The sequence below is a fragment of the Euprymna scolopes genome, chromosome 3 (genome assembly GCF_053919585.1).
Source record: "Euprymna scolopes isolate OS-2025 chromosome 3, ASM5391958v1, whole genome shotgun sequence".
NCBI lineage: Eukaryota > Metazoa > Mollusca > Cephalopoda > Sepiida > Sepiolidae > Euprymna > Euprymna scolopes.
In genome coordinates, this window is record NC_136484.1 from 121,033,506 (window position 1) to 121,057,062 (window position 23,557).

The 23,557-nt window shown below is 33.6% G+C and overlaps 1 protein-coding gene across 1 annotated transcript in view; it reads left to right on the forward strand.

Annotated features, from left to right (window-relative positions):
• LOC145258239 (cubilin-like) overlaps positions 1 to 23,557 on the forward strand; it is a 1,360,229-nt gene that overhangs the window by 336,691 nt on the left and 999,981 nt on the right. The window lies entirely within an intron of this gene.

Below are 23,557 nucleotides of genomic sequence, written 5' to 3' on the forward strand. Positions count from 1 at the left end.
GAATTTCCACGGGTTCTTCAAGTTATTACTATTTAACTCGTTGTTTAAGCAGTGAATTATATCTTATTAAAACTTATTTTTATTTCTAGCATTAATTATTTTTAATCTCTTATTGCTCTAACGGGCATATTTAGTTTCCAATCATGATAGCTTTTAATTAAAAAAAATGCCTTTTCCCTTAGCTTTGTCATTCTATGTATGCATGTATGCAAGTACGTCTGGGTATATGTGTATATACGAACGTAGATGTGTGTGGGAGATGAAAAGTAGGGAGAGATGTATAGACACACAGACGGTCAGAGAAACGTTAGATATTAAATAGTTGTCACCGATATTTTATGTTTCTACAAAAGTAGACATTTAAGCAAATAAAAATAAAGAATACTCTTCATTTACTTTTTTGTAGCATTGATATATACACACATATATTTTATGTGTATATATAAATTAATGCTAGACATGATAATCTACAGTAAGCCGTTGAAATAAGTTTGGTCTTATTGTTAATATAGCAATTCGGTTTTGTTTTGATTTTCGGAAGTTCGTTATATATATATATATATATATATATATATATATATATATATATAATGCGGGCGGGCATACATAAATTCCAAACAAGCAAAGAAGACGTTAACCTTTCGCCCCGTTCCATATCTAGAACCATAATAAATATGATTCCAATAAGAATTACCAGCTTTTGGTCAGAACTTCCCACTTATCTGTCTATATGTTCCTCACTCTGTGGGCGTACGTCTATAAACGTGTTGGTATTCTGTGTGTACAGGTATCTGGAGAAGCATGTGTACTAATGTATGGGTGTACATGTATGTCTATATATGGGAGTGTGTCCTAGGGGTGCATTGGCGTCCACTTAAACATTTTATAAAAGACGTGGTGTTGGATAAAGGTCACACAAGTTGCTGACCATTCCAAATCCAAAATATTCAGATGGTCGTATACCGCTACATTCTAACTTCATTGGCTATAGGCGTTCTTCTCCTGCTGTCAGCCATGTCCGCCATGTCCTCGCGTTTCTATCATTAACACTGTATAAGACTTAACAGATCGGTCGAAAATTTTGTGCTATTGGAAAAAAGTTTTCGAAATACTTTGTGTTCCTACACGTCCACCAATAAGAAATACATACAGAAAAGGTAAGCATTTACATATTTTCATGTTATATATATATATATATATATATATATATACCGTTCAATGTTAGGTTTTCTGTCCATATTAAATAATAAAAAAAAAATAAAGATTACCTAAACGTTTATATATACAATAGTATAGCTAGATTTAAAATGTCCAAACGTTATTCAATGTAACCGGTCTGCGCATGAATAACCTGCTGCAAAGAGTATTGAATGCTCTGCACAAGTTCCAAATAATTTTTGGGGGATTTTGACCCATTCGTTACTTAATTTTTTTTTTTTTAACCTGTAAATTGATATGGTGGGGGGCTGAGACTTCTAGCTCCAAGATAGACCAAATATCTTTCTCTAAGCAGTTGATTTGAAACGTTTAATGCTATCAACACCAACATTCGGTTAACATTTAAGGTATTCACAATATCTCCTGCACACTTTCCGAGTTTGAATATCCCAACAATGGCAATTTGATTTCGTTAAATCATGGAATATATTCTCAAAAGTAATCTTAAAGTTAAACGTTATCCAAATACACTTGAAAAAGATAAATCCATTAAAATTCACTAAATATAGATGAGAAACTTGTAACGATAAATCTTGAACAAAATGTATATACGAGTATGTATGTAATAGTGTGTGAGTGTGTTATGTCTAGATTTTCATAAATTTGGGTAAATATTGTGTGTGCATGTATGTATGTATATATATATATACACACACACATATACAGGGTGTTCAATAAATAACGTTAGAAATTTTATTTATAAGATACATGTTATTTATTTTTTTATATCAGATGTATGTTTACCCCCGTACACTTTGTATGTCATCCACAAAGCAATGTAATATATTGGGATGATGCCCCATGATTTCCTAATTTTTAAATACTCCATTAATAACAAGGTGGTACACGGATCTTTTGACATGACAAATTAAGAAACGACCACACGATTACACCGTTCATTAAAGAACATGTGTGTGTGTATATATATATATATATATATATATATATATATATATAAATTATATGTATACATGATTGAGAAATGTTTCTTTATAATTATATACGTATATAGGATTATGACGAAATATATTTCTTTATAATTATATGTATATATGATTATGAAGAAATGTATAATTTTAATATGTTGAATGGCTTTTCCTTATTGATACAATAAATTTAGCTAAATAACAATCAAGTTACACTTTCACAGCGCATATGCTGAATATGTATTTATATCGCATCTATATTTTATTTTAGTGCAGTGCATCAAACACCAGTTCCGTTGAATGCTGGAAATTCATCAAACAACTAATCAGACATGTTTATGTTCCTCGAAATTATTTTAGATATTTTTACTTGGATTCAATGGATAAAAGTTTGTGGAAGGAAATTATTCCTTATTTTAGAAGTTAAAGATCTTACTTGATATATAATTTGTTCGTACATATCTGGCTAAAAAAAACTCTTAAATTCAGAGCCCACTAGGTAACTAAATTTATGCCTGCATATTTTGGCTATACTTCAGAATGTTCGTATTAGGTTCAAAATTGAAGGGAATAAATTTATAAAATAGACTCTATTCATAAATAATAATAAAACCACTTAGATTACATAAATACTAATAAACCCTCTTAGATTACATTTACATGTCAAGTATATTTTACTCGAACATATACTAAACTAAATTTGTTAGGGTATCTATTCGGTTAACTATCTAAGCCTTACTAAATTAACTCAGAATTGATATAAATAAATGCCCATTTGTAAGTGATTTATACAATTTCTAATCCTTCAAATATTAAAATGCTGATGTAATGAAACTAGCATTAAGAACACTAATTTAATTTTAGTTTATTAATCGTTGTTCACAGGAGATTTCATTAATCTAATTTTCAACGGCAATTCTGAAATAATGGGATTTTAACAGAATTGTCGCCGTTTCATATCCTACCATGTCATATTCATACTAACCATAATTATTTACTCTAAATGTCTACGTAAACTTTATATTACATTTTTAAATAATATATGAATTCATCATTTTTAATTCATTTTTAATTTTTATTCATTTTGTTCAGGTATATATAAAATTCCATTCATATGGTATATTATGTGCCTATCTGTTCGTAAACAACAACCTGATACATTTTCACAGTATTACTTAAACCTCTCTAAGCGTAACATAAGGCCTGGATTCGATAAAGGTAATTTAAAGCTTTAAAAACTTCTAAAATCTTATAAAATGGCAGTGATCAAAAAGTGAATACAAATAAAATCATGGAAACATATTCAATAATTATTAGGTTCGTGCAAAAATGTGTTTTGACGTTCAATTGATCTAAAAAAAAAAGCATTTTTACTCCAACCTAATAATTATTGAATATTTCATCCTCTACATTTAGCTTAAAAAATCAAATGTTAATGCGAATTGTACATGTGAATTCTCAAAATCCAAATAATTAAAAAAAATGTTTCCCTTAGTTTTATAATATACTGCGGTGTTTACCTAAGTTATAAGTACATTAAAATGAATAGTATCAACATTTACGAAAACTTAAAAATTAACTCCTATTCCATATGCAAGTCTAGAACATTACATATATATTTATCTTTTCAGTTTTTGTCTATCTAAACCGCTTTATTTTTCATTAACAATTCGGCAAAGCAATGCTAAACAATTCCCTCTTAATTGCTAACTACGATTTAACGTTTTGACCTCAAATATGTCGATTAAATTCATATTTTACATAGAATTCTTACTCATTGATATTTCCCTCTCTGCATCTTCATCGGAATTTACCTAAAATATTATCCTGTAGTTTCTATAGGTTGGAAGTCGACTAGAATTTATATAATTCTGTTAAACAATTTTCCATAATTTCCTGTTTTTCATTTAGAAAATTCTCCTTAGATATTACGATGTAGAAGAATTAGGAAGTGTGCAAATTACATTTTTACTTATGTATATATTTGTATTTCCAAACCTTGAACATTTTAGTTCATAATAGATGTTATTTTTAACTAATTCCCTAACATACCTAGCTAACTATATGGGATCGTTTACGGTTTCGACATTTGGTTCAATTGAGAAAGAGCACACGTTTTTGTATCTTCTTGAACCTAATACTGACAGATCCGACATAGGTATTGCTATTTATTTATTTTTGCAATAATTACTTTACATTACTAAACAGTTTCCGCCTATGGACAGAATCTGTTTTATTCTTACAATTATTTACGGTTATACTATTGCTATCAATGGGGTTGTAATACTTTTGAGCGGCATACCTTTGTGTTTTAGTTTATTAATTTAAAGATAGAAAGTATCTAAGAATGAAAAGCTGTTTAATAAAAATGTACTGCAATGAATTTAATTTTCTCCCATCTAGAAGTATAAACACTCGCATATAATCTAGAGGAAATTTGGAAATGTTTTCTGATTTTTAATCAATACTAATACGCGTTAACCAAGGCAACCTTACAAGGTTCTGAAAGACAACACATTTAGAATGTATCTATTACATGCAAAATTTCCAGTGACTCAGAATCTTTGTAGCTGCTAATGCTTAACGCTCATTGCACCGTGAAATCCTCGTTCTGAAACTGCATTCTTACTTCAAAATGTATATTTGCCAACGTCCTTTATTTTTGTTCATACATGTTAAAGCGATAGCCTTGATTTGAATACAAGTGTATAATTTTAAAATTAGAGAGCAGTGTTTAAAGCAAAACTGCGCCAATACCACAATTCGTAACGTGAGTAAAAATGTTTTTCTTGTAAGATTTTATGAATCGCCTGTGAAAGCTGTCTGGTTCATCTCCTGAGTATTGGAATTCTGTCGAAAAACAAATCTAAGGACAGGGCAAATGAAAATATTGCTGTCGGTCACTGTCATTCTTCAAACCTGTGTAATTTTGTGGATGGTCTGCAACATCTCCATGTACATTCGCGTAATTCTAACCCTGGATCATGCTGTTGGCGTCACATTGTCTACAAAACGAACACAGGAAGAGCGCAGTTCTGCGTTAACAGAGATTGACACCCCTGCGTCAATGTACGCATTTCATAGCGGACGATGCCAAAACATAGAAGTGAAATAACGTTTGCCAAAAAAGTCAAAAATAATTTTAATGTAACACATATACGCACACACATTTCCGGAACTCTTAAAACATATTTCACACGATGAATATAATTGTGTAATATAAAACGAAACATTTAATATTAGAGTTGCTCATTTAACAGACTCCAACTGACAAGTTCGAATGTGTTGCTTTAAACCATGCTTTAGATTGCTTAGTGTTCACAGGAAAACATTTTTCATTACACTTTTAGTATAATACAAATTAATAATAAATAAAAAAAAACATTTGATTTTTATATTTAGTAGCTCAGTACGTCTATTTGTCTGTCAATCTGTGTGTGTCTGTGTGTATATATATATATATATATATATATATATATATATATATATATATATATATATATACTAGCAGTCCAGCCCGGCTTTGCTCGGGCGCTGTGTACTTTTTATAACCTAATGTGCATATGTACATATTAAGTGTGCCTATGCACGATAATGCCTTTCCATATTATAGGCTTCCTAAACTACCATAAAGAAAAGTTGGTAAGGACCGAAGAGGTCAATTCTGTTAAATTTTGGCACCTTAACATTTGTTTGGGGCTGATAACAATTCAAGTGTTTGACCTATGTCTAAGTTACCTGCATATAAAATTTCAAGTGTTTAAACCTACAACAATTGGCGGAAGAGTTTGGTAGAATCTGAAAAGGTCAAATCTTTCAACCTAGACCTCTTGGCAGCGAAACATTCGCCACAAAACTGATAAAAAAACTTCTTGCATGTCTGAATACCCATTATGTATAATTTCAAATGTTTAGACCCAAATTTGGCTTAATAGTTTGCTAGAGACCGCAAATGTAAAATCGTTTTAACTTTGACCCCTTGGCAGAAAAATCTTCGGCCAAAAACCAATTCAAATGTCTGAATACACTTTATGTAAAATTTCAAATATTTAGACCAAACATTAGCTGAGTAATTTGGTAGGGACGACAGAGGTCAATATTTTTTTTAACTTTGACCCCAATTTTAACCCCTTAGCATTTGTGTTGGGCTCAAGTCAAATTATGAAGTTTGATTCATGTCCAAAGAAACTATATCTAAGATTTCAAGTGTTTGGACCCAGAATTGGGTTGAAGTTTGGTAGAGTTCTAAAAGTTCAGTGTTGATCTTTGACTTAACAGCCAAATTTCTGTCTGAAAACCGATCAAAAAGATTTTCCCAAATCCCAATACCCTTTGTCAAACCTACTCTGTAGGCCGAAAATTGAGTTATCGTGTAGGGAAATGTATAGACACACGCACAGATATTTTCACTTTAACTAATATATATATATATAAGTTCATCTTACTCTAACATTGCTATTAGGGCTATTTTTATTTAAAAATTAAAACCAACTTTTATGAAGTCTACAGAAACTAAAATAGCATTTAAGCATATTTAACGATCTGGCAACGCCGGGCGGCTTGCTAGTGTACGTGTGTATAGTCATGTACATACACTGTTTCGCTGTATCACAGCTACCTGAAACCAGGGTTGGAACTCGACCGTCTAGGCGAGAGTCTGGCTCTTAGCGTTACGCTATTCAGCTGATGCTAAGATGGGTACACGAATTAACAATGTTCAAACATTATTCAGGCGCCTAAGCTTTTTGTTTACACGAAGAGCATCGCTTAATATACTAGTGACACTTTGTTTACAACGTAATATGCTCAACTCAAGATAGTGATCATTTATAGTCATCCATATACAGTACTGTTTCGCTGTATCACAACTCATCAGTGTGGGTAGACTAGCAACTAACCTTAGCCAAGTTTGAAACTTGATAATTAGATGATATATGCACTGGAAAAAAAGATTTTGATGGCACCAAGGTTTAAAATATATTTGTGCTGGTATCGCAATTCATCGACCGCTTTATGAAACGATTCAATTTATCAAATTCACGGGCATTTATGCACGTTAATCTCTTGTAAAATATATCGGCGAGACAAAAGTTGTCGCACGTCAATGTACGGTTTTAAAGCAAAATTCAGACTAACAATAAATGTAAATGAATTTCCGTTGTAGGATGACGCACACAGCGTAGTAATCGGTTTAATTTTGTTTGGGCATAATTTGTCTATTAACCTATTTCTATTTAGTAAATAAAATTCAGACCTTTAGTAAATAGGTTTTAATACCTTAGAATTTAATCGGAATCTCTTTACGACATATTAACCCTTTAATCTATTCGACCCTTGTAAAACGTTTTTTAGTTTTCATTCTTAATACATTTACGTAGTTATCTATGCTGCAAATATATGTATACAAATAAAGAAATTCAGAGAGTTAAAATACAACATAAAAGTCGGTTATCCTGACGCTCCGCACTCCTTTGTTTACCTCGGAAGTGACGTCACATAAATCTTATAATACGGATGGCTACAATTATAAAAATAATTTGTTTTATTTTTCATTTTGAGCTCCTTTTTTCTCCCGTTTGTTTTTGTTTTCTTCTCCCATTTTGAGCAGAGATTTTATTTTTATTTTGAGCTCTTTTTCCGATCCGGCGTTACCTTTTATAGTTACTCCTGCACTTTACGACCCGAGCTATTTTTAACACTATTATTACCAAAAATGATTTACCATGGGGAAGGGAGGGTGTATTGTAACTATTCTGTACTTTCACCTAATTAATTTTTTTAAAATATCGTGAAACTTGAATTTAACTTAAAAATACTATTAAAAAATAGCGCGGGTCGTAAAATGCAGAAGCACCCTTTTATAATATAAAAGTTTGGTAAATATCCAGATCCGCTACTACAGAACACCGACCACTGCATTTTACGACCCGCGCTATTTTTAATAGTATTTAAATTCAAGTTTCACGATATTTTTTTTAAATTTAATTGTTAGGTGAAAGTACAGAATAGTTACAATACACCCTCCCTTCCCCATGTTAAATAATAGGTTTCGTAATAATAGTGTTAAAGATAGCTCGGGTCGTAAAGTGCAGGAGTAACTATAAAAGGTAACGCCGGATCGGAAAAAGAGTTCAAAATGAAAATAAATTCTCCGCTCAAAATAAGAAATGGGAGAAGAAAACAAAAACAAACAGGAGAAAAAAATGGAGCTCAAAATGAAAGAAAAATAAAACAAATTATTTTTTACAATTGTAGCCATCCGTATTATAAGATTTGTGTAACGTCACTTCCGAGGTAAACAAAGGAGTGCGGAGCGTCAGGATAACCCACTCGAGTAAGCTGTCTCTTATTTCTCTGTTATTATTTCTTTCTTACTAATAACACTTGTAAACTAACACTACCAAGGCTGTGTTAGAATATTCTAACTTGCCTGGACCGGCATTACTGACGTCCAAGGGCGGGCAAAACGGCAAGTAAAAAACCATAACTGAAAATGACCTCGAAATAAATGGAGAAAGATTCGTTACCCCGGAGGTTTCCTTCTCCGAGAGTAGTTGCAAAATCAGAAGCTAACCCCAGTTCATCCTATGTCATCCTTGGCTGAAAAGGCAATATATCACTTTACTTTTCTTACAGGTATTAAACGAAATGATTACGAAATTTGGACTGTGCTAGAACTCGACATTCCGAGAACAGTGCGTGCGTGCAATAATTGACACACACACACACACTTTGACCTTTCAAAACTTACATGATGCCTTTTATTAAAATATTATGGCTTACTTTAGTATCAATCATTTTCTTTTATTTTGAACAATGGATGAAGTCAATTCTGAACCAGTAAAAAAAATTGTATTTGTTCAAGTGTTCATATCGCATCGGCAACTTCATAATTGAAACATTTTAGTTAGAAATATTTCATTAAAAACATACCAACGAATGTGTAAAATCTCTCCCACCTCTCTTCCTCTATCTCTTGATCAAGCTATTTATTCCCTTGTCTGTCATCGCTTGCGGGCCTACTTCAAATAAAACGACTTGTCAGTTATTCATTCATTACAAGGCTCCCAGTTACAGCCGTTAAAATAACGGTGTAAAAATAAGCCGACTGCCTGGCGATCTCGTTTTGTTAATTACAAGCTTTAAAGGAGTGTTCATTAATTGTGGGATATAACCCCCCCCCAAAAAAAAAAGAAGGAACAAAATAGTCCACAGGCTAAAGGAAGATTTAAAAAAAAACAATTAGCTAATCAGTTTTCTATTGTTAAATGTCAGTACCACGTGTGGGACCTTTATTGGTAAAATAATTAAACTTAATTTTACGTTCTATACAAATCGGCTAAAATATGTTCTAAGACACATGGATAGAAGCCATTAATAAATACAGAGAAACCTAACTTTTCAATACAAAGGTCTTACCGCTTATCAATGCCCGAAAAAGCACGCGAAGATAAGCTTTCGGGAGTGCAAGGTTATCACTGAGACAACAGCTTAATGATAGAAAGAGCAAGAAGTTGGGTAGAATTTGATTATTTAAAGGGGTGAAACGGCCAAAACGTGTTTACATTTGACTTGAAGACTACCATGTTGTAGTCAGTTGGAAAGCATGCCAGTGGGACTGAGTGCCACGTGCGGGTGGTTCCATTAAAAGATTTGTATGGAATCTGCGTTCAGATTTAGGTGTAGATGATGTGGTGAAAATTGTTGATAGTGATTGTAGCTAGACGGGTGGTTTCTGTGCACGTTCGGCATAAGCGGGGACATAGGTTGGAAATCACATAAGCACTTGATATGAAAATAGTGATAGACAAGCTTGCAACGTATTTTTAGTGTGAAAGAGGTTGCAGGGAGAAGGGGCATCACTCACAAGACTTCGAAGCCAGTTCTGAACTCTGGCAAGGCAGAGTAGGTTGCCCTGAGCAGCTCCTGTTCATATGTGGCAACAGTACTCTATTTCTGAGTGTACTTAGCTTTTGTACATAATGAGATTCTGTCGAGAGTAACATACTTTCTGGACCTGTAGGATGACACCACCATTTTCCCAGCGATTTAGGCATTAGATTTGTAAGTCTTCCATTTCAGGTCAGCGGTGAAAATAAGTTCCAGAAGCTTGTTCACGAACGGTTTTTGAGACGGGAACCATTCACATCAATTGGGTCAAAGTGGGGATCAGAGCGGTTTTTTGTAAAAAGATTAGCGAAAAATATATTGCCGTAGAAGAAAGTTCGGTGATAGACTACAGAACCGAAGTGATGGGCGGAAAATATCTTAAACTTTGTAAAGATATTTTTTTTTTTTTTTTTTTTTTTTTTTAGAACAAGCGATTTTTAAATTTATTTTTAATATACATTGTTTTTGTTTCTGTAATTTGCATCAAATCAAAATCGGTGGTTATGCAGAATTATCAATCATCTTATGTTGACCAATGTTAGCGAATCCGCTTTTCTGTCCGGACGTTAAGAAAACTCATTCCGCCAACTCGTCAAATCAAGGGCGAGTTTTCATCCGTTTTTGTACATTCTTCAAGATGCACTATCTTTCCCCTATCATTCATATGAGCATGCTTTTCTAAGCCTTTGCAAGATTTGATTTTCGGTTACCTCTTTGTGTATCCGTTGCATAATTTTCAGAAAAAAAAGACTAAATAAGATTTACTTATAAAGAGTATGTGTAAACAATGTGTATCTGACCTCAGCAACGTATGTTTTTATCATTTGAAACTGTAGTGTATTTTTTTTGTATTCATGCCATGTTCGCTCACCCTTATAAGTTATATACTGATACCCGGAAATGTTTTGTATCCCATTTTTGTTTTACAACAAAGGCTTTATCTGATGTTAAATACGTATTTCTGTTCATTAAACTGTTTTTTGTTTTTTTTACTATAAGACGCTTTTGAAATCCATAATACATGTCAAATGGTGTCTTGCGTGTGGGAAAGATATACTCAAGCACGAAATCACTAAAACATAAAAATATAGTATAAAACATAGGTTGTTTTTACAGATTTAAACATAATTCAGTAGCAGGGTGGTGTGGCAATGTCCTTTTAGAAATCTTTAAATATGCAAGATATTACGAAAGCGAGTACATCACGTAGATATAAAAGATTAAATTAGACATGATTATAACTCAACTACAGACCTAAAATAGATTACATTTCACGAGGTGTGAATTTCTAGAAAATTGCTAATTTTAACCTAAATAAAATAGGCATTCAATTTCTGCAACCTCGTTCGGACGTTTTTCTTCGAAAGTAATAACCAAGTATAAATTTTATTCAAAACAAATAAGTTTAGACCCAATTTCTAGTACTAACAATGTAAAATAGCATTGAAAAATCTAAGTAACAGTAAAAATCTAAAAAAAAAAAGAATATCTCGTGCCTTTTGTTGTAAACTAATCTTTAATAGTGTTATTATCCTGTCTATAAATTGTAACTAGTATTTTCTAGCTTCCCCTTCTGCAGAATTGATGTGAGTATCTATTTACAATGCCTCCCAAGAAATGGAAGTGTAGCATCTGAAGGACAGATACTACACTTTGATCTTGCCCATATGACTTTGTGAATAGTTGTATCAACTGCGATATATCTGATGAGTGTGCATATACAGTATAACCCCGGGATACGGTGGTCCTAGGATACTTTTATTTATTTATTTTTTTTTAGGTTAATATGGTAAATACAATGTTTGTCCGGGCCCCTTGTTACGATATTTGCCCCACCGTACAGTGTTATGTCTGTTATTTGATGGTATATGTGTATTATATACTGTACTGTATTTTGTTAGAAATTTTAATGCCGTATCCCGGGATTCTACTGTATTTATGTTAAGGGACACAGAATCGATAGCATTTTGTAACTAGTTGTTGTTTAGCCTTGATGAGTGCAGACTGTATATTGTTATAAACTGTTATAATGATTGTTATCATGATTGTTATAAATGATGTAGCGAGAACGTGGCGACGCTTTGGATGTTCCATTATCCGCGTGTTCATTGATTTTATGACCTCCCCGCGCTGTGACCACAGGCTAAGTATTAAAAGGAGAACAATATTATCAAAAATAGAAAAATACAATTATCTAATGAGTTTATCAATCGTCACAACCATGTGTGAAATGTTAACTGAAAAAGATTGCACGGTCTGTAATATTATTCATCAAATTGAAGTGATAATCAAACTAGCTGGGTGACTCGTTCAAGACCATTGGACAATGCTGATGCACACCTTTTAAAAAGTTAGGAAGTGCTGACGTCAGAACACATCAATATATAAGCACATGAAATTGACCTTTTGTTAGCCAATCGGATTTCTAGTTGCCACCGCGTCCATCCTAATCAGCCAATGAGCAGGCACTTACAGGGCAAAGGCACAGTGACTCCGGTTCACCACTTCTTTGTGTGTTTATGGAAAGGGTAGATATCCTTTCGTTGTAGTAAGCTGGCCTACTTTCAGCCTAAATGTAGGTTGATATGTTTTGTCTTTTTTCTATATGTCGGATATTAATACACGCATATATATATATATATATATATATATATATATATATATATATATATATATATATGTGTGTGTGAGAGAGAAAGAGACTTATTTATTAATGTTTATTTTATTCCTTATTTTAGGATATCAAGATAAGATTAAGGATATCTACCATTTCCACAAATACAAAGAAACGGGGTGAACCGGAAATCGACTCTGCCTTTGTCTTGTAAATGCCTACCCATTGGCTGATTAGAATAGGTGTGGTGGCAACTAGAAAGCTGATTGACTAACAAAAACTCAATAACATGTGCGTATATATATATATAAACGCGCGACAAACACAACTTTTCACATAAGCCTGACGAATTCTCATGAGAATGAAACGCGGAATATTCTGTGTAGCTTAATTGCCATATATATTTTCATATCTTATATGTGCGTGTTTAAATGGAAAGAATAGACAAATGACTTATATTTTTATGATGCAATACACGTTTAAAAATATACAATACAATAGATACAATTTATTACATTTCGAATTTCAAACTTTTCTCAATAGAATTTAAATAGCTCGGTTATTAAAAGTAATAAAATGGGAAGCCTTTCTGGAAAGTATTAACATTAAAACGCTAGAAATTGAGACTTTGGAATTCGGTTGCAACAATATATACCCATTTCCCTCTTTAGATCATAGTTGGCCCTCCCTCAAAATTAAGACATTCCAGTTTTTATCTGTAACCATCACGTGTATGCGGTGATTAGGGGTCACATGCTATGCAATTATGATTCATGCCTCTTCTATGAGATCAGTAAAGTTTGATGGTGCCCATCCTTCGAATAATTCAGCAGTAATTTGGCGAGCTATAATGGGCGTATATGCAATATATTAGTGTCATTATTTTCATGGTGTTTGTACCTAAATCTAACATAGTCGAAGATTTCATGAACACAGTTTCTTTCCCAGAATCATCCGCCAGTGAAAAACTGTTCCACTGGCCTATTTCCCAGTTGAATACAACATGGTAGTCTTTAAATCCTAAATGAACAAGTTCCTTAACCGTCCTCATAATCAAATTCTAAATAATTTACATTAATGATTCCGTCGCTACCACCTTATATTCATTAGCCCTTATCCTCGAGTGGCCTGCAGGTCTTGACATGTAACTCCTAAGTGATATGCAGCTGATATATATATATGCTTGCTATAGTACAGTGTTTTACTTGTTCAAATAAGGCCACATATAGCCTCAGCATGCAATTGTTTTAGATGAGTTATTGTTACGGGCCTTTGACTTGTTTCTGTGACATCGTGTGCGGTGTGGGTGTTTTTCTGTCTGTTCATTGTTTTGTGTAAACAGAAACAAAAAATTGGTTAAACTTGCTCGATCTTTTCAGCAATGTTTGAGGGAAAGTGGTTAAGCAGGTTAAATATTAAAGCAAATAATTAAGATTGTTTTTAGATAAAGATTTATACTCTTATCGCGCATGGTCATTTTAGAAATGAGATGTAATACGCGACCTTAAACTGCATCTTATCGGAAATATATACTACTGTTTTTTTTTGTTTTTTACATGAACCCGTTTAAACCTTTCTTGAATCTAAAGGCAAGACTATAACAACAAGGGTAATTCTTAGCATTGCTGTTGTAAACAGATGATTTTATTGTTGAGGATATGGTAAATGGGGCTAAAATTGTTCTTTTTACATGTGGGCTTTTTAATCCATCGGCATAGTATATTTGGTATCATTCTATATTTCTAAGTGACATTTGCGCTGAAGCAGTTTATTCAAATTTTTGCAATTTCAAACAAGTTCATTGTTATTTGGAAGGTTTAATTCTCATGATTTGTCATGGCAAAGTCGGATGATCATGTCTGCACCAAAAATTCTCATGTTTGTGAAGTAGATAACTGAATTCATATCTGTACAAATAACAATTCTGTTCATGACAGGGATTCAACACGTGCTGCTTAGTAAACAGGGGGTGTTAACGACGATTGCATTAGTTCCGACGTGTATGATTAGTATAATGTACGTAGTTCTTGGTTTTGAAATGTCGAATTGAAATCTTATCTAGGACTGAAACTGTCAATAAATCGTTTACAACTGGTGCTACCAGATCAGGCTGTCTAGTGGCTTCCTGAGACGAAATGCACCTCCATTAAACTTCTGTTTTTGTTGTCTATTCTCTTTTGTAAAACTTATGTTCTACAAAAACAACAGCCCTCTCCCTTTCCCCTTTCCCTTTTTTACTTCCCTGCTTCCCAATCCCGTCGGTATTGTGTCGATAAAGTTTGATATTTATGTTGTGGAAATTTTTCATTCCTAGGAGAAAAGTGGCATGTTTTTCTCTTTCCACTTCCACCAGTAGGGTTTTATTTAAAAGTTTTTACATTTTTGGGGTAGTATAAGCGGATATAATTTTATGTATAATAAACGGTGATAAGTCAGTTATTTTAGTTTCTTCGGTGGATTCCAATACAATAAGTTTTGAGGATACACCGACTGTCCTCCTGCAGAGAGTAAAAGCCTCTCAAAGAGGCCACCTGTTGGTTGTGGGTGGTAACCCATAATCACTCGGAAAAGGATCCTGGTGGCTGAGCAACTGATATCTAGGGAAATTAGATATCAGTTGCAACACTCGACTTTGGCCTCGTACAAGGCCAGACGGGCGGTCCGAGGGGCCCGATCCGAACAATCGGCTAGTTACATCAATCCCTAACAAATCCACTTTTCTATCAATTTCCTCTAAACCGTAACAAATACAGTTCTACCCTGTACCACTATAAACTATATACATATTTTCCCCTCTTTTCCATGTGTTAGAATGCGGTGGCTAGTGTCAAATGTGCCAAATGATTAAATTCATGGCATGGCTGTATGGTGCCGGAAGTTACCAAATGACATGGATTGTGTAACTAAAGGATTATGGGTGCTCACGGCTCCCATTTGGAACACTATACTGTTTATGTAGCCCTGGCATGACAATGCGAATGGGTTTCCTTAACATGCCCGTATATTGGACTCCGAGGTGGCTGGGGAGCATAAACAATAATTAATAAATATATATATATATATATATATATGGCCAATCATAAAAACTTCAAGCGCCAACACGTCGACTCAGATAGTTCAGATAATGAACTACATCAAGCATCCTCCAAACTTATTGTATTGGAATCCACCGAAGAAACTAAAATAACTGACTTATCACCGTTTATTATACATAAAATTATATCGGCATATATTACCCCAAAAATGTAAAAACTTTAAAAAATAAAACCCTACTGGTGGAAGTGGAAAGAGAAAAACATGCCATTTTTCTCCTAGGAATGAAAACTTTCCACAACATAAATGTCAAAACTTTATCCACACAATAATCTGAATACATCCAAGGATTAATAAACCTTAAAAGAAGTGCAATAAAAAAAGAGAATTAGACTATACATACGAACACTTACATTATGCAGTTGGATAGCCCCACTATCCCAAAAGAAATCAAAATTGGGTTCAACGTTGAACCCTTTATACCAACCCCACTTCGGTGCTTTAAATGTCAGAAGTTTGGGCACCATATGGATGCATGTAAGGGACGAACAGTGTGCGGCAAAGGTGGCCAGAGAGATCTAGACCACGCTGTCAATGACTGCAATCTTGATTGCAAATGTGCAGATTGTGGGGAAAACAATCCTGCTTATGCTAGAGCATGCAGAATCTAAAAGAAAGAAAAGGAAGTAGTGTCAATAAAACATACCAAAAACATCTTCCTCGAAGCCAGGAAAATGGATGGATACATGAAGCAAAAGACGCACTCAAGTCATATCAAATTGTATATCATCGAACATCACTAACCCAGACTCGAAATACTAATAAACAAATTGTTACAATTGGGACCAAACGACTGGCCCCAATTTATGGATGTAATCAAACCAAACATATAATCAAACATTAATCATCCCATTAAATCCTCAACAAATAAAACAAATTCTCAACCAAAATCAGAACATCCAAGAAAACAAAGTCGATAAAAAGAAAGACCACGAAAATCACCAGCACGTCGTGCAGATGCTGAAAAAGACGAAACTAAAGAAAAAAATCGGTTAAAAGAAAGACCACACAGGTCACCAATACGCCTTCCCCGTGATGAAAAAAAACCCTTGAAAAACAAGATACATCTACCAAAAAATAAAATATAGAGAAATTACCACAAACAGAAGCTACTACTACTACTACTACTACTACAAATAGATTTACGGAATTAGAAAACATGGAAACTGAAGTTACTCCTCAAACCAAAAAAAAATCATGAATTACAAGATAATCCAATGGAATTGCCGTAGATTGAAGGCCAATTACAATGGAATTTTATTGTTGCAAACCAAATTTAACTCTTTGGTTACTTGTCTCCAAGAAACCTTCCTTAAGAATGAGGACAATTTGAATATAAAACACTATCAACAATATAACTGCATTCATAATACAGGACTTAATAATACTGTAACCCTTTTCCCCCTCCCATTGCAAACCTCAATCATATTCTGCAAGGCAGAGAACAGAAATGACAAAATGCACTATAACACAAGCAAACCAAAAGCTATGAAATACGATTCAAAATAGGAGCTTGAGGCATAAAACTTTCATAAAATAACTGGATACAATATTGAATACTATTCTCAAAATAACTGGATTCGGCATTAAATAATAAATTAAATATTAAATTGTACTATAACATTAAATAAATTGATATTGATGCTGCAAAAGATAACGCCAAAGCTCAGTTCAAGTTTTAGAATAATACTCGTGAGATAAAATGAGTTTTCCTCGCTAGTGATACACACCCATTGTACTTCAAGAATGATGCGCACCATTAAAGTATATCATAAAAATGCCATTAAGTATAATTGTATAGCATGGGGTCTCATACACCACATACTCGCGATGTTTTAACATAAGAACTGAAATAACTTAATTTTTATTGAGCGACCAATTATGCCTTGAAGATGAAAATGGGATCTTAAACATGAGTCGTTATCCAATTTAGAATACTTATGCAACAAGTCGTATAATATACAATAGTAAAAAAAAAACTGAATTTAACGTTATTGATACTGCTCAATAGAAACGAGCAGAATATTTTTAGTATATTTAAACAAAATTACAATTTGTCGCTACAATAAATTGACTTTCAAAATAAAGATTTCATCAGGCGAAAATCCTCTGGCCTTAAGAACGGGCGCCTCTATCGGTTGATAAAGTCCTTTCATTTAGAGAGAATAACTTTATTGTAGCGGTAAATGGTAAGTTTGTGTACCTACATTGAATAATGGCTATACAGGGTGAGCCAAAAGTAGATGGGCAGTAAAAATCATTTACTTCTGGTTGTCCGTATACGTTATCTCTATGTAATAAAGCAATTTTTGCTGTCCACCTAATTATACTGTGTGTGTGTGTGTGTGTGTGGTTTTGTTACTCTATCGATAATGATATTCATTTATCAACTCCCCTGGGATGTTTTATTTTTTCTCGCTTAGAACCGATTAGTAGTGAGACCTGTACTAAAAATATATAACACCAAAACGTACATACCTACGTAAAACATAGAAAAGCTTGTCTACGTCATTAGTTACATTTTACTATCGATTCTTTCTTCCCATATTGTCTTAACTTCTATTATCATATAATTACTTCTGGTTGAGAAAACGAAACTAGGAGTGTTCAACAGTGATGGAGGTAAATGGTTTGCTATTGGGTCACCGCAACTGTAAAGTCCTATTTTTGATAATTAAAAGCAAGTAAATACCTGGCAAGTTGTGTTACTAAATAGTTTATCCGTGAATATTCATGCACTAAATGATTTAGAAAATATGTCTGCGTGCAGTTTTTTCCTTTACAAATGGCCGAGACTTCCGGTCAGTTGACGCGAGAGACATATTTGACGTTCGCATATTCGCGGCTCGCAAGGGTGAATGATAATCGATCCGTATTGTTCACTAGATCGTATAATCGATCTAGCGAACTCCGTGACAAGGTGTCAGTTAATTAATTCAAGGAGAAAATGCAATGATCTGTAAATCAGCAATAAAGAACACGCCACTTGTTCTTCGTCAACCTTCACTTCATGTGAGATATCACTCTCCGGAAATCTTCGTTAATGATGCATAATTTAGAGAACTTCAACGGTTTTAATTTTTGTGTTTCATGGACAGTGCGTTAAAGAGCTGTAAAACTTAAATGAAAAATAAGAGCCATCGTTTACAAGGTTTAAGTGGATTGTCCATTGTAAAAGATTTTATGGTTAACGAGAAGTTGAATCTGTCTTTGGTTATTTTTAGAATGCCTTTACACAATAAGCATTGTAAACGATTAATTGTATACGATATATAAAGCGTAATTTATTCGTAGCTGGACGAAACGATAATTCATGGATCCTTTTTTACTTTTAGATTTTAAGTAAGCAATAGAGATAACATTTTGTAGTGTTATTAGAATAAAACGAATAATAAAGGTCTTGAGCATTCCGTCAATTATTTTTTTTATTAGCTGTCAAACACTCAACCCATCCTTCCGCCTGCGGTCGTTTTAGTGTAGAAAATTGATATGCAAGTCAATGCATATCAAATTATAACAGGTTTTCCTGAACCAAACAGATACAATTTGAAGCAGCAAGCGTAGCCCTTCTATTACGCATTCCCTTTCATAAACTGTCACTACACTGCTCAAAGCTTTTGACGGAGTCCTATAACTAACTATAGAACGTTTGCGATAATGAATATTATTTTAAACTTCTTACTCTAATCCGAAGCGTCGTTAAGTTAAACAATATCTTTTTAGGGATTCAAATAAGTTCGTTGGTAATATCTCGCAGATACCCACTGGAGGAAAATATTCTATCACTTTAATGCATGTGCAATTGGGGTTACAGGCGGAGTCAAAGTGGGCAAGTAGTGGTTGCTTCTACATGGAAATCCTAGATTAAGTCCCACTTTCTGCGATAATTAAATTCGACTTGTGCACAAATTACATCCTGCCAGTTTTTCGTATGGCGGTTAGAAACCAAACTTGATTTGATCGTCATATTTTTTTCTGTCCTTGATATTAAAAATTTTGACGCATTCCAAGCATGAGGACCGGATCATATCCCGGCCATGATGATAAAGTGGAACAATCAGCACGTGTGCTTTATCTTGTGAGACAGTTCTGAAAGTATGTGTGTATGTTAAATTCATCAATACCCTTATTTTAAGAAGTTAGTATACAATAGGAAAGAATATGCGAATGACTATTTTTCATTAATCTTAAATGTATTTTGTTTAAATAGTCGGTTATCACAAAGCATTGCCTATTCGTAAAATATAGTTAAATATATTCTGATTGATGTAGATTTTGTATTATATATATATATATATATATATATATATATATATATAGACTACCCATGACCCGTTGGGTCAGTATGTTATATTAGCTATGGAATTAATGTATGAGCATGATACTTGTGACGTAAAGAAAATAGTTTTTTGTGACATAACAAAATCATTTCTATGAAAGTATATAAAATGAAAAAGGAATATAGATTTCTACGAGTCGTTCCGTTTATAATTTTCGGAAAAAACTTACAGCCATTGAATTATAAGTGATTTGCCATACTGATAGGTAAATGTGTACTGAAGATACCATAGTACTTAAAGTTAAATTCTAATTTTTATATCTTTTGATTTAAACGCAAAAATAAAATTGTAACGCTGAAAACGTACATAGTAAAGTAATACGTTTTATTGTCGCGTTGATTATTTTTAACGCAATTTAAAAAACATTTTCGGGGTTATTTATGTTGCTAGTGTAGAAGAAAATGTATGAATGTTTTTAAGGTGTATTAAAAAATGGAGAATATATTTTAAGAGAAATGCGGTAGATAAATCGCCGTTGTAAAATGGTCTTATCGTTGTCAACGAGTTAAAGTAGATTCATTTGTAAGAAAATTGCGTTGAAATTATTTAAAGCTAATACGGAAATGAACGATGTAAAAAAAAATCCAGAAAGTTTTAACAATTGTTTATTTTGAAAATTTAAACGAGAAACAAAAACAATTAGGATGGTAAAAACGTACACTGTAAAACGATACGTTTTAATGTCGCGTTGATTTATATAATATATATATATATATATATATATATATATATATATATATATAATGAAACCGGTCGATGATTATACGAATTATTTGTAACCACGTTTTGCGTTTACTTCCCATATCTTTAAGTTTTTTATTCAATAAATTTAAGATATTCGCTTATATAAGGACGTCCGTTTGTTCGAATGAAACCGGACGAGCGATTTGTTTGTTTACGCTGTTTTGAGTTTATGTACGCATGCGGAACCGGAAGTCGTAAACCGGATGTGTGGTTATACCACCTGTTAAAGGGTCATTTGGGTTTTATAATTTTAGATAGATTGGACCCAATATATAGTAATGATTTAGAAAGTTTTAAAAAATGACTTGTGCGCCACCATTGAGAATCGAAACTTATCGTTCAGCTTATTTTTTTCCTTTAAAATGAAGATATAGTTGCTGCAAGGCTAAAATTTAAAACCTTAACCAATAGCTATTACGTTACCCATTCATATTCGTAATTACGTTGTTCGACTTGCACCTGGCGACTTTCATTTCTTAAATGTTCAGCCATTTGCATCGATTTCCCCTGCTAAAACCCTATTATAAAGTTTCGCATTGGTTCAATTACCCTATATACGAAGTTTCATTTCCGTAGACCAAGTAACAAAGGAGTTTGGTAGGCAAAATGTTTTAAACAAATATATATGCACATATATAAATAGAAAAGGTCTGTTTACTAAGCTTTTTACGCAAATATTACGCAAGTATAAATCATGTAGAATATCCGCATGAATATAATTGCACGTAAGTTAACTAAAGATGAAATAATCGAAAAAACTAATAGGGAATTAAAATGTTTAAAAGAATATGGAAATTAATTAGATCTTTTGATAGTGAATGCAATTCCACGAGCATTTTTTAAAAAATAAATATAAAAAAGGTTTTTTAATATAAATATCAATACATAAAAAACGCAATTTGTAGGAGTGTGTATATATATATATATATATATATATAATCTCGTGGCTCAAAGGTGAAGGAATGAAGGTGGAGAGGTGTATGTTTTGCTTCCAATTCTAGCTGACGGAACACAAGGCATATATATTTAGTTTTGATCTCGCCACTATATGTAAGGTTTAATATAAAATGTATAAATAATCATATTATAATAAATACGTGTTCAGTATGAATTAAAATATAATATTAAGCTTATTTTACGACCGGGGTTTATTGTTTGAATCGAAGGAAGTCAGTTTGTCAAATCTTGAATTAAAAACAAAGCTGTTTAAGTGTTGTCTTAAGGAGAATTGCTTCCCAACACAATGGAAAACCTCATCAATATGTCCCGTATTCAAAAATGCCCGTGGTCGGTCATTTCCCTCTCAACACATTCCAATCGGTCTTCTGTGCGTCATGGTTTAATTGCTGGAATCTGTTAGAGAAAGTCAACCACCTCAGACAAAAATAACATCAGTGACATGCAATATGGTTTCCGTTCTTCTAGATCTTCAAATGTGCAAACATTCATACCTCATAGCATTAGCGAATATCTCGACGGAGTCTCTTTTGATAAGAATTGCCTTTACCCTCTCAAAGTCCTTTTGTTACTGCATAAAGATTTACTCCACAAAATCTCCAGCTACGGTATAGCTGGAAATGTCTTTTCAGTTATTAAATCATTTCTTTCTGATAGGTTCATAAGAGTAGTGTTTGATGGGCAGAAATTAGTTCACAATATTAATGCAGGAGTCCCCAGGGGTCCATCCTAGACACAACTCTCTTAGTGACCTACATCAATGATCTCTCAAATCATATCCTAAGATCATTCGTAGACATGTATGCTGACGACACTATAATCTATGGAAATATTTCAGAGGCCAGAAACGGCTAAGTTCTCGCTCTCTCTCTCTCTCACCTCTGATCTTGATCACGTGGTACAATGGGGAAAGAGGTGGCTGCTTAATTTTTAATGCATCTAAAACCAAGCTTCTATATTTCCATCATTAACACTCTGATCTTCGTCAATTGAAAGGAATGGCTCTCAGGGTCTGACATTTACTCCTGATTAGACATGAAACACGTACATCAAATCCATTGCAAAGGCTGCTGGAAAAATGGTGTCGTTCTACTGCTCCAGTAGATAACTAACTGCTGATGCAATTCTCTGTGTAAAAGCAAAGTACGTCCAATGGGCAGAAGCTGCTAGAAGCAGCTTACATGCCTTGACAGTTCAAAATAGAATCGTAGCCTAGTGAGGAATGCCCCTTTTCTTTTCTCTGCAACCCTTTCTCACGGAAGAGACTTGCGAGCCTGACTCTGCTTTATCGTGATTTTCATGGCACGTGCTCCTCTATGGAACCCTTTTTATTACATTTTTACCCCAAACAAGGCACAGTACCACAGTGTAGGGAGTTACTATCAGGGACATAAGTTGCAGAATTAATCTGTAGGGAGTTGAGCCGCAAGGGGTCTGTTCACATTACACTGTACTTTCTGTACGTCAGTACAGTTGGGGAAGCAGAAACCCGAAAGGTAATTCCAAAGTTCAAGTTTTATGGAAGGAACTATTAGAGTAGGATTCCTTACATCTAGGTGCATCTACTGTGTACGGATTGGACTGTGTTGCTTGTCGGGGTATTTACGTCAAGAGGTCACAGGAGTGTGTAGTTCTCCGGAGCATCCACTATTAAAATGCTTGTAAAATAGGCAGAGGGATGCAACATTTCGTCGATGGGACAGGGGTTGAAGCTTACATGACAGTTAAGTACCTCTCAGGTTGGCGACTCTTTATATTTAAACATACTTAGCCAA